The 13,021-nt window shown below is 45.5% G+C and overlaps 1 protein-coding gene across 1 annotated transcript in view; it reads left to right on the top strand.

The window, feature by feature from the left end:
• The first annotated feature begins 2,291 nt into the window (after nt 1-2,291).
• Gpr156 (G protein-coupled receptor 156) overlaps nt 2,292-13,021 on the top strand; it is a 75,434-nt gene continuing 64,704 nt past the window's right edge. The window contains exon 1 of the mRNA XM_005071500.4: nt 2,292-2,483. The gene's annotated coding sequence lies outside the window, so the exon portion shown is untranslated. The remainder of the gene's footprint in view (nt 2,484-13,021) is intronic.

Genomic DNA, 13,021 nt, shown 5'->3' with positions numbered 1-13,021 from the left:
TTGGATTTCTTTGGATATCTGCAAAAATTGTGCAGTTGGGAGAGGTGTGGGGAAACAGGAGAAACTTTGGTTGGTATGTAAGACAAATAAATAAAAAAGTAAAAAAAATGGATCATAAGACAGATCTGTTTTGGGAATTTTAAGGACCCGCCATACCCCCACCCAGATACTTCCTCTTCCCCCCTCTTCCCCTCCCCCCATTTGTGTGTTTGGTGCATATCCATGTTTAGATGCACATCCGCATGTATAGGGACACCTGTGTGTGTAGGCACACCTATGTGTGTAACCTTGCACACACATGGAGACCAGGGCTTGATGCTGAGTGGCTTCTTCAGTCTCTCTCCACCTGATTAAAAGTCTGCACCACCATCACCAGGCTGAAAGGCAAGCCTTTTTGAATAAAATAAAATAAAAACATATGTAGCCAACACCTTGGGGAAATGAAGATGAGGCGCCCTTTGCCTTGTACACGCTGGTAGTTACTAGGGTGTCAGAAAGACACAGTCATTTGTGATGTACAACCCGACTTAGGGCTATGACAGACAGAATGCTAAGATCTGGAAGTGTAGAAGGACATTTGATTCAGATGTTGAAGGGTTGGGGGCAATTCAACAGGTAAAGAAAGATGTGAGTGAGGGAAGGGAGGGAAAGAAACTGATGGATTGACAGCCCAGGGTGTACCCAGAGACGTGCAGCTGATCAAGTGGACAAGATTTGGATTAGACTGTTCCCCTGCAGGGGAGGCACAGGGCAGGCGGGCGGTTTGCTTGTTTTGTCATGAAAGTGACATTCTTAAGTCTGTGTTGATGGTGAGGAGACCCGGAGGCAAGAAACCTTGTTAGGAAACTATTAAAATGATTCAGCCCAGGGTAATTAAAACTTCACAGGGGCAGCAGTGTGGGAATGCGGAGAAGAAGGGAGTCTCCAGAAACACTTTTGAAGTAAATGTGGTAGATCCAGTGGGAGATGAAAACAGGCGGCCAGTATCTGAGGAGCTGTAGGGCGGTTTAATGGAAAAGGGACAGAGGGCTGGGAAAGGGGGACCAAGCTGGAAGGAGTCCAATATGGAGGTCAGTGAGAGCAGATGGCTACCTAGGGGGATTCTGAGGTAAGGCAAAAGGCCACGGAGGTCAGAGGGGAATTCTTAATGTGGGACCACAGACTCAAGATCCAGCTTTGGACTCTGAAGTGAGCATTGGCAGAGAAAGGTAGTCCCGGAAATGTGTGTGTGTGTGTGTGTGTGTGTGTGTGTGTGTGTGTGTGTGCAGGCGAGCGTCACATGGAGGTCAGAAGTTGATGGCTGTCTTCCTTGGGTGTCCTCCACCCTAGTTTTGAGGCAGGCACTCCCACTGAACCGGCTGTTCAGCAGACCCCAGAGAGTCCCCTGCCTTTGTCCCCCTTCCCCTGCCTCCAGCCTTGGGATTCAGACACAGCACCTTTTTTTTTTCCTGTTGGGGGGGGGGACCTTTGGGTTGGTGGGTGAAGGTGTAAAAAAATCAATCCCAACCGTCCCTACCATGTGATCTGAACCCTACAGTCCTACTCGGTTCCCCTCCTCTCCTGTCCCTAAAGCATGTGGTAAGACTGGCGTTTGGGAGCTGAGAAGTGGCTCCCTGACTGAGGGAGTCCTCCACTCAGCGCCATCACTGCGTCCTCTGCATGGACACTTGGGTTTGTGATTTTAGAATAAAAGAAACGATGATATGAAATTCGAAATAGAGTCCCAGGGCCCAGCTCACGTCGCTCCCCACCTGAGCCCATGCTCAGGACTTTCCTTAAGCGAAGTCCTACACATGCACCTTCCTATTATAAGCAACGTTCTTGTCTTTCTGATTCTAAAATAAACAAATTCTATGTAAAGAATCAAAAATACAGAAATGAAATGAAAAGGGAGAATGAAAGCAAAGAAGAGAGGAGGGGGAAAAAAGAGGGGAGTGAGGACAGGAGAGGGGAAGGAGGGGAGACTCAACAGGCCAGGGAAAAAACTAATGGAGAACTCTGTCTCAAACAGGAACCAGTTGGGGACCCTACGAGTCCAGGAGGCAAGCACAGGACCTGGAGGCCTGAGCATCCTCCCCCCTCAGGACTCCCCAGGCCAACTCTCCTCGGAGCTCTTTGAGTGCACTTCGAGGAGCTGCTCAGGGGACTCTCGAGCCGCGCAGATGGGAGTGGAGGTCCGAGGAGTGGAGAATGCGGGAGTAGGGGACGCGGGAGTGGAGCGGGCCTGCAGCAGAACGCAGGGTCGGGTCCCGGCGCGGGGTGGCGCCAGAGGAGGGCTGGCTGGCCGGCAGGGGAGGAGGCGACCCGCAGGGCACCGCGCACACCGCACAGCTGCCGCTCCTGCTGTCTGCGTGGCGATGGGCGCGGCCCGCGTCCCTCCCGCCGCCTTCCAGCCCCGAGAGCTCACCAGAGACCTGGAGACCACGCGCGTTCCAGCCACAGCCGAGGACTCGGCGCTTCTCAGTGGCCGGGGACCCCGCGAGGTGAGCAGTGCGCCCTTGAGGACCCCACACGCGAGATTTTCTAGGAGTTCCCTGTGGATGCCGTGTGTCCACAAAACACGGGACACCCGAAATCTACAGTAAGAAGTGGAGAGGGCAGGGGCACTCCTGTCTCTTCAAAACCTGGGCAGGGTATTCAGGAATGATTTAAGGAGAAAAAAAAAAAAGTAGGGGAGAACATGCGACCTTGCAGTTTGGGAGGGGAAAAGAGAGGAAAGAGTGCTGTAACTGGGTGTGAACAGAGTGTGACTTCTCTGTTTTGTTGAATAAGCGGCAAACTGCTGAAAAAAAGCGATCTCAAAACGAATTCCCACAGTCTGGAGATTTCCAAGCGTGACTCCAAATCTACCCTGCAGGTGTAAGCTCACCCCGAGGGCAGGGTGGTGAGCTGATGTTTCCCACCCTGGCTCTGAAGTCTGAGAAGAAAGTTTTACCACACCGAGTCAGGTCTGTGCGATGGCTTTGTTCCTGGGCACCAGAGGAGTGCCCCAGGCGCCTGAGCATCCTTGGATCTGGGCAGCACTTAGAAAGCTAAGCACCACGTGCTACTTTCTTGGCGGTCCTGTAAACTGTTAACATTTCAAGAGTAAAAATCGGAAGGGGAGAATGGCGTGACTGCTCTTACCCATTTGCTGTTTTTCTGGGTGCATGCTTGAGGAATATGTACATTGTGTCCTGACCCTATAATAGACTTTTCCGTTGTATTCTTTACACAAGATTCAGAGGGTGATGCTAAGTGTGTGCATCCTTAGGTGAAAAGAAAAGGGTTTCTGGTGGGAGCTTAAACCCACCTTATTTGTTGGTGTGTTAATTAGGCAGCCAGGCCGGTGAAGAAAAAACAGCTTTTCTCCACCAATAACTGGATTCCCCCAGCAGTTGGAACATCAGCCAGGCTTCCAAGTTTGTAGATTGTTTTGGTTTGGTTTTTTAACTGTTGCCAAAGGAACTAATGGGTGTATACGGATGAGTGAAGGAGAATCCTCTTGTCTGGGGGCTTCAGACCATTGAAGCCTGAGGTATAAAGTGCCTTGGCAAACTTAGCTTGAATTGGGACTCTCGGAAAGAGTGGAGGGGCTCTCTGGTCCCACTGTGCCTGTCTAATTCCCCTTTGGGGCCACCTCTGTATCTGCCATATCCCTTTTCTCTGTCTCTCATCTCCAACTTTTAGCTTCTCTCTGTTCCCTAGTCTAGAGTTGGCTTAGTCAGAGGCAGAGTAATGGCAGCCCAAGTCTAGGGGGACACAGAAAGGTCCCCCAGCAGAGACAAGGAGGGTAAACAGAAGGAGGCTGCTTCCAGCCTAAAGAGCAGAAGGATGATCAAGGAACAGAGTCGCCTAGAAAGGCCTTGGACACATTGTTCCTTGAGGGCTCCTATAGTCCACTTGCTCCCTATTTATCCAGAAAGGTATTTGAAAGTTGTATTGGAGGAAAATGAGGCCTCTGAAAAGTGCCCCCTCTCCTCAGATTTACCTTTAAAAAATCTGTGTGTCTGTATGTATGTGCCTGTGTGTCTGTCTGTCTGTTTCTCTGTGTGTCTGTGTCTGGGTGTATGTGCCTGTGTGTCTGTGTATGTCTGTGTGTGTGTATGTGTGACTGTGTATCTATGTGTGTGTAAGTATGCCTGTGTATCTGTGTGTGTGTGTGTGTGTGTGTGTGTGTGTGTGTGAAGGCACATGATGTCAGAGGATGCCTCGGGTGTGGGTTCTTGCTTCCACTTCGTTTGAAACAGGGTGTCTTGTATTAGTTTGTTAGCTGTCTGCACCAGGCTAGTTGGACAGAATCTAAGAATTCTGCCATCTGCCTCTTACCTCACCTCCTGGTAAGAGGGCTGGGATCACAGACCTGACTGTACTACAACATCTGCCTTTCTATGTATTCTGTGGATCCAAACACTTGCACAGCAAGCAGTTTACCCACTGAGTGCATGTTTTATTTCAGACCTTGAATGTTTTCAGGGAGTAATTTGGGGCAGAGGCAAGAGAAAAGAATGGCCAGGAAATAGGGACATGCATTCTGACTGGAGCAGAGAAACTGGAGTTGATAGTTGAACAGAAAGCAGACAGAGCCCTTATTTTACAGAAAGGAGTGAGAATTACTGTTTAGGTTCTAATGAATTTGCTAAAGGATGCTGATAATGAATGCAAATCCCTCACTTTTTTCTACAAACATTCTATTATGAGAAATTTAAAATATGCCAAGAAGTCATCTGTCTTTCTCTTCATAAACTTTTGACGATCTTGTTTTCAACAATTTATTTATTTTCACTTTATGCATGTGAGTGGTTTTGCCTGCATGTATGTCTGTGTACCACATGCATGCAGTGCCCATGGAGAACAGAAGGGGGCATCAGATCCCCCTGGAACTGGAGTTACAGGTGGTTGCCAGCCACCATGTGGGTGCTGGAAGTGGAACACGGGTAAGTAGAAGAGCAGCCAGTGCTCTTAACCACTGAATTTGGGACCCAGGTGTATGCGATCCACGCCTGGACAGAGGTTAAATCAGAACCTGATTAAGAAGAAATATTAGAAAGATATTTTTTGAGAAAAAATTTTAGTTGTTGTATGAATTTTGTTCTTGTAAATCTTTCATAACAGACAACTGATCTCTTGATTTTGGAGCTCTCTGTCTCCCTCTCTTTCTCTTTCTCTTCCTCTTCTTTCTCTTTCTCTTTCTCTTTCTCTCCCCAAATTTAAGATAGCACATGGGGTAAAGAAATAAGACAATAGGGAGAAAGACAGACTGATGCTGTTCTTTTATTCATTCATTCATTCATCCATCCATTCATTGTAACAGAGTCTTGCTACATAGTCCAGGCTGGCCTCCAAATGCCAATCCTCCTGCCTCAGAGACATCGGTTGGATTATTCATTTCCCCGTGTAAAACCCTCCAATAGCTTCAACTCACACTTACATAAAACCCAGTCCTCCATCAGAGGTGACCACAGCCCTGTGTGATCAGATGTGCTTGGCCTCACTAGGTCACATCTGTTGCCTACCATCCTCTGTGGTTTTCACTCTGAGCTCACCTCCCTCTGATCCTTGTGACCTTAGTGAGACCATCCCTGGCATTTGTCACTTTTTGATGCTGTATCTTTGTCTCTGTCAATTGGACAGATCCTCCACTGGGAACCCCATAAGGGCAAGAGATTGTTGTTGTTTTATGGCTATGTTCCTAGTTAGCAAATGATAAGCAATTAACTAAGTTATTAATGACACACACAAAGCCTTCTCTCTCTCTTGGTGTGTGAAAGGAAGTTAAAAAAAAGTAAAATACTAGAAGCCAGGCAATCAATAATTTATAGGTAAATGATGATCTGGAGATTAGTGAACCTTATCTTCACGGTGTTTCTGAGCTTCAACTACTCAAAGTTGGGTCAGTTTTGACCACATGGCCCAAGCAAAATACACATAATTTCACTCCCCCAAAATTTCCCTCATGCCTCTTTCTAGCCACCCCCACCATCTAGAAAGCCATCAATTCTTACTTGGATGTTAATGGCTCCCACAGGTCGTGTAAATGCATTTGCATAGCATAGCCTTTTTGCTCTGTTACCTCTGTGAGATTCATCGCTGTTGCTGAGTGTATCAATAGGCCATTACCTTTTATTTCAAGGTGGTATCCATTGTATGAATATTACTGTTATGTTTATTCATGCTCATAATGATGGACACTGAGGTTGTTTCTGGTTTAGGGCTATTTTGAATAAAGCTGCTATGATTATGCTTATAGATTCTGCCTCATTTTAGTCCCAAGTAGTTCACTTGAAATAGAAAATCCTCCTGTGTCCCCATGCGGAGAGAGGTATGGAAAAGTGACAGGGGCTCCGTGACAGGCAGTATGGTGTCCATCAGTAGGCATTACTGCTAGGAGCTGATCTACCTCTATTCTGGAGGGGATGGCACTTGGAAAATGAGGACCCTTGTAAATTAGGGGAGCCCTTGGGTATTCTTTAAATGTATTTTAGGCCCTTAAAAGAGACAGTGTAGCATGCCCCCTACTCTCACTGTTATAGTCCCCTCCTCCTCCCTCAGCTTCCCAGTCCCAGGACAAGTTGACTCTAATCAGCTACTGAGGTGTTAAAACATTCATGAGAAAGAGTCTTGTTCAGAACCTGATGAAACATTTATGTGTTTCCATGGGGCATTGGTTTCCATCTAGATTTCTCAAGGCGTTTTTCTGAGCTATTTGTCATACTCAAGAGACATACACACAGATGACACAGTCTCAGATGATCCCCTGTTGCTGAGGCCAACATTAGAGTACTGTGTTCTCTGGAGACGGAGATAATAAGCACACAGAAAACTATGAGCCTCCATTATGTCCTCATAAAGCATGTGCTGTTGAAATGGCTGGACAGGAGAAGGGCTTGTTAATGTGGAACACTCACAGATGTGATCTAAAGGGGTCAGTGAAAAGGACATGCTAGAAGGAAGGATTCATTAAAGTGGGTGCTTACATTTCAAATGGGAGAACGAAGGAATCAGCCTTTTAAAAGGCTTAGTTCCTCTGATTCAGTCATGGACCAAATCTACACAAGCTAACTATGCCCAGTGCTACTATTAAATTATGACCGCCTGCCGTGAGAGTCTGGGGCAAGGGTGACTCTCTGCAGGGTTTCCATGGAAGAAATAAGTCACAAGAATAAATGGCTCTGGGGAAGGGGTCTGAAGGGCCAATGCCTCTCTGACATGCAGCTGCAGTGTAGACAGTGTTTCCACAGGCAAATTTATAATTTGAATTATAATAAGATCAGGTATTATAATCAGGACCAAAGAGTATGATAGGAGGAAGGTACAAAGAGGGTGAGGGGATGAGTAGCCAAGCTTCAGTAACAGATAATGCTGAACAAGGAATAGAGGCAGGAGGATTTCTGTGAGTTCAAGACCAGCCTGGACTACATAGAGTTCCAAGACAGTCAGACTACACAGTGAAACTGTCTGAGATGAAAGATAGATAGATAGATAGATAGATAGATAGATAGATAGATAGATAGATAGACAGACAGATAGATGATAGACAGAGATCAATAGAGACCAAGGACTTTAGTCTGCCTGTCATATGTATCCATGCAACTTTTGGCCAGAGATTGGGTCAGATTTTTTTTTTTGGTTTTACGAGACAGGGTTTCTCTGTTTTGGAGGCTGTCGGTCCAACCTGGCCTCGAACTCACAGAGATCCACCTGCCTCTGCCTCCCGAGTGCTGGGATTAAAGGCATGAGCCACCAATGCCCAGCTCTGATTGGGTCAGATTTTGAGCCATTCTTAGGATGTGTATCCAATATAGGCAAACTCTTGAGATATGGTCAGAGAAAGTACTTCCAGACTATTCTACCATGTCCTGTACAGTCTAGAGAGAGGCTGGGTGCAGTCTACTCTAAAAGAGGTGATAACATGAGGTTAGGTTCACTTAACATATTCCCAGATGTGACCAAACCAGGTCTCAGTGCCCACCTTACTGCCCCTAACAAAATGCAAATGCTCCAAATCAAACATTGTGTAGAGGTTGTGTGCTGATTCTCTAGTCTATCACAACTCCTTTCTTCAGTGGGGGCAGCAGAGGTCTAAGTACCCTTCATCCAGCATACTTCAGCTGGGAGTAGTTAAGTGTGGTGGTCTGAGTGAAAATGTCCCCAAAGGCTCATAGGGAATGGCACTGTTAGGAGGTGTCGCCTTGTTGAAGTAGGTGTGACCTTGTTAGAGGAAGTGTGTCACTAGGGTTGGGCTTTGAGATCTCAGATGCTCAAGCCAGGACTAGTGTTGTCTCTTTCTTCCTGCTGCCTGCCAGTCTGGATACAGAACTCTTGGCTCCTTCTCCAGTACCATGTCTGCCTGTTCTGTCATGCCTCCTACCATGGTGACAATGAGCTAACCCTCTGAACTGTAAGTCAGCTCCAATTAAACACTTACCTTTATAAGAGCTGCTATAGTCATGGCATCTCTTCACAGCAATAAAATCCTAAGACAAAGGCAACAAAAGGCTAAGCAATAGGGCTGCCAAACCATCATCCCAGCCCTCCAGACTGGGACTGTAGAAACAGTAGTGTGGAACTGAAGTCATGTGCATGATGACCCATGGGCAGGGCTGCCAGCCACCTTCCATGTGTGTTTTTCCTTCAGGCTGCAGGTTTCCGTCCAGCACTGGCCACACTTCTTATCAGACTGGGATGTTTTTTAACCTGGAATGAAAATTGGCAGGGGGAATGATGATGTGATAGCTTCCCATGAGTGATGTTATAATGAGATATGTAATAGTGGACGTGCTGATTCTGGAAAGTCAATCTTGGGACACATAGCCATCCTTTGGTATCTGAGACAGGTTGGTTCAGAAGCTGCTGCAGACAACAAAATCTCCAGATGCTCACATCTCTCATATGAAACAGTATTATATCTGCATGTAGCCTATATGCATTCTCTTGCATACGTCTAGATTATTTATGAAACCTATTACAATATAAACAATTCTGTATTCTATTGTTTAGGGAATGATGACAAGAAAGTCTGCCCACAGACACAATGTTCCTTTCCCCAGCATTTTCAGTGTGTGCTCAACAGAGTCCACAGATGCAGAGCTGCAGATAGAGAAGGCTGGCTGTATGGATTAGCCAGAAGCTCTGCAGTCATGGAGAGCATTTTTGGAGTGAGGACAGCAATAGCATGGGAAAGTCTCATGCAGAAATTTCCATTCTGGATGGTTGGAATTCCTCCCTTGCTATGATGGGATGACAGGGTTCCAGAGTGACACTGGGAACATCTGACCAAATGTGCACTAGGCTTCCCATGGCCACCGCCTCTGCTGGAACATCAGGCTTGTCCATGGGCACTGCCCACACTCCATCATGGATTTCTAAAGGTAACTGAAAGGATCTTGAGAGAAAGAGCAAAAGTGGACATGTTAACTAGGAAACACTGACAGCCTGAAAGTGTGACCTGGACTGAAGGTATGGTAAGGACTTGAAAATGTCAGTCTAGCAAGATTCTGGATCAACAAAGCTTTTCTTGGAGGTTAGGCATGGTGGCACATGTTATTTTTTTTAAAGATTTATTTATTTATTATATTCTTCAGGCATGTATGCCTACATTCCAGAAGAGGACACCAGATTCCATTACAAATGGTTGTGAGTCACCATGTGGTTGCTGGTAATTGAACTCAGGACCTCTGGAAGAGCAGCCAGTGCTATAAAGCTCTGGGTCATCTCTCCAGCCCCATGGCACATACTTTTAATCCTTGCCCTGGGGAGGCAGGCCAATCTCAGAAGAAGGAGAAGGAGGAGAAGGAGAAGGAGAAGGAGAAGGAGAAGGAGAAGGAGAAGGAGAAGGAGAAGAAGAAGAAGAAGAAGAAGAAGAAGAAGAAGAAGAAGAAGAAGAAGAAGAAGAAGAAGAAGAAGAAGAAGAAGAAGAAGAAGAAGAAGAGGAGGAGGAGGAGGAGGAGGAGGAGGAAGAGGAGGAGGAAGAGGAAGAAGAAGCTCTTCCAGAGGACCACAACTTGGTTTCCAGCACCCACATGGTGGCTCTTTCAGGGCCCCAACACCCTCTTCTGACCTCCACAGACATATGGGACATATACATACCTGCAGACAAAACACACATTCACATGGATTATAAATAAATAAAAAATTTAAAAAGAGAAATAGGAGGACAGAAGAAGTATGGGTTGTGCTGGGTGGGACTGTAGAAGAAAAATGGGTGTTGGAAGACGAGTGAGTAGTTAAAAAGTTAATTCTTCAGATTTTCAGCTTAAATGTTTTTTAATCACCCCACACACACACACACAAGCTGAAGATGCTGAAAATGCCCATTAGAATGAAACCAAGTTCCAAAGCCAGTAGCCAGGTATCATGTCTGCAGGACCACATTGCCTTGGCCAGGGCTCTTCTGGGGGTGACAATTAGAAGCCCTCAGGTGTTTGCCAGCACTGCTCCAAGTATCCTCCACAAAAACAGTCACAGACCACTTAAGCCTGAGCAGCCACATCTCTCCACAACTTCATGTGAATTCCTGCAGAGGTTAGCATAGTTCCGTGTGTCTCATCTCTGGAGGATGCAAGCCGAGCCAGCAAAGGCAGTCAGTCAGTGATTGGAGTGGTGGGGCTTTCACAGACAAAAGCCCCGGCTATTCTCATGCATGCCTCTGCTGGCTGTACATGGGCTCCGGCAGCTCCCTGGGAGGCTCTGTAGCTGAGACATTGCAGTAGATACGATTATCATTTCATAGTCACTCAGACTGTTGGGTAGCACCATCAGTCCTGTGCTTTAATTGGCTTCTGTTGAGTGACACGAGGCGAGTCCTCTCTCCAGGAGAAGTCCTATCTGCCTTTGTCCACTAGGATCAGTGAAAAGCAAATGTCAGAGAACTACGTGCCCCACTGAGCTCTGGGGGCTAGTCTAACTTGCTCTTATAAAATATCAGGCCCTTTAAAATGTTTAACCACGTTGTATTTTTTTAAATTACAAAATCAATCCTCACACTACATAACAAGTCTAGTAAGAAAGTGGTATATGAGAAAACACTATTGAACCTAAGCTTTCTGTATTCTCATTTTGGGGGCTGTGTCAGAGGTTCAGTGTGAATACTTGCATTCCAGTCCATCCCAAAGCAGACATTATGGAATTATTTTTGATCTTATATGTATGTAAACAGGAGAATAACGTACACGTTACTATGCTGTTTCATTTTACTTACCATATTATATGCATTACTCTAGATTAACTCATACAAACAACCCAATTTAGTAATAGAAAATTTTCATAATCTCTCCATTGATAGCTATTCATGTTTACCTCCAGTTTCTTTGTTTTTACACAACCAACTATGCTATAGTGAGTATACTATATTTATCCATACACTTTGAGGGGTTGTTTATGTTCGTTTATTTGTTTCTTAGCAGGGCTATAAGTTAACCCTATGGCCTTATGCATGTGAGACAATGCTCTACCACTGAGTTATGTCCCTAGTCCCCATACACTTGATTTCCATTTTTGCTGGAGAGATTCCACAGACTGGTATTTCTGGGCCAAAGGCAATACACACAATCGTAATTCTCAGGGTGGATGAGATGATCCCCTTCCTCCTTTTGTCTTTTCCCCTACCTTCCTGCAGGAGGGCCAGTGCACGATTCTCCAGGAGAGCCTACAGGGAGACTCTCTGCCAAGCCTGGATTATTCCAGCTCAGCGGGTAGGGAGTCTGCGGGGTCTTGGTTTCATTGTATTTCTCTTGATGTTGGTTGGCCAGGCTGTTTATAATTCCTCTTGCTCATTTATTCCATGCTGTGGAGTAGAATTATACATGACCTTCATCTGGGGTGAGGGCGTGTGAGGTGCAGTGTGCTGGAGAGGGCGGGGCTTTCGATAGCCAGGTTCCAGGCTCTCCCACTGAGCTATATCTGCTGTTTGTCGGGCCCTTTCTCTAATGGTTTCATTGAGAAAGGTCCTTCCATTCCTGTCTCAGTCTTCTTCCATTTTAAGGATTTGGGGGAGCTTTGTAAGCATATAGTCAATCAACTGTAACTGATTATCTGACATGAGGATAATTACATGCGAAAGTAGGGGTCTTGGAGCTTAAGGATCAGTGCCAAGCAACTGATGCGAGCACTTTTAAACAAACGATTTTTGTGAACCCTGGAGTTAGGAATGAGATTTTCAATAGTCCTTGGCTATCATTTTTAGTTCTGCTCTTGTTGGGCTTTGAAATTTAGTCTGTTGAGCTAGGGAAAGGCAGGATTCCCCACCACACCAGAGTGGGACAAAACAACAGAGGGCCATTGAGGGAGGCTGGTGAATGCAAGTAAGGGAAAGCCAGCTAACTAGCAAAATAACAAGATTTTTAAATCCTCAGTGAAGGCGGCAGTGGGAACTTGGGCCTGTGAGTTGGCAGATACCTTGTGGCAATTTGTGATCCTAACCCTTATCCGATGGGATTCTGCATGTAAAACACCAACGGTAGCCAATTAAGTCCTTTCCTAGGCAGTTTACCGGGAAAACTTCTGTAGGCTGCTACAAAAACAAACAAACAAACAAAAACTGCCTCTGTAGGCTGCAGTTGTGGCTTAGCACTTTCAGAATGGATTTTGAATTCCAGATCTAACACTAAAATAAAAGAAACAGAATAGAAATTGTCACAACTAATTTCTTTTTTCTTTTTTTTCTTTTTCTTTTTCTTTTTCTTTTTTCTTTTTTTGTTTGTTTGTTTGTTCGAGACAGGGTTTCTCTGTGTTACAGCTCTGGCTGTTCTGGAACTTGCTTTGTAGACCAGACTGGCCTTGAACTCACAGAGATCCACCTGCCTCTGCTTCCCAAGTGCTAGGATTACAGGCAAGTGTCCGGCTTATTGCAACTAATTTCTAAGGAGAAATGTTTAAGGTTAGTTGGCATATATATGTTCGTATTTATGCATATATATGTGCCTGCAAATGAACATTAGCTTTTATGTTAATATGTATTTTATACAAACCTTTAATTTTCAAATATCAAATATGTACTCGATAATAATGTTAATAAAATTAATACATATAAGTATGCCTTTTA

This window comes from Mesocricetus auratus, unplaced genomic scaffold (genome assembly GCF_017639785.1).
Source record: "Mesocricetus auratus isolate SY011 unplaced genomic scaffold, BCM_Maur_2.0 Super-Scaffold_100008, whole genome shotgun sequence".
NCBI lineage: Eukaryota > Metazoa > Chordata > Mammalia > Rodentia > Cricetidae > Mesocricetus > Mesocricetus auratus.
Note: the sequence above shows the minus strand (reverse complement) of the source record. Positions and strands in the feature narration are given on the sequence as shown.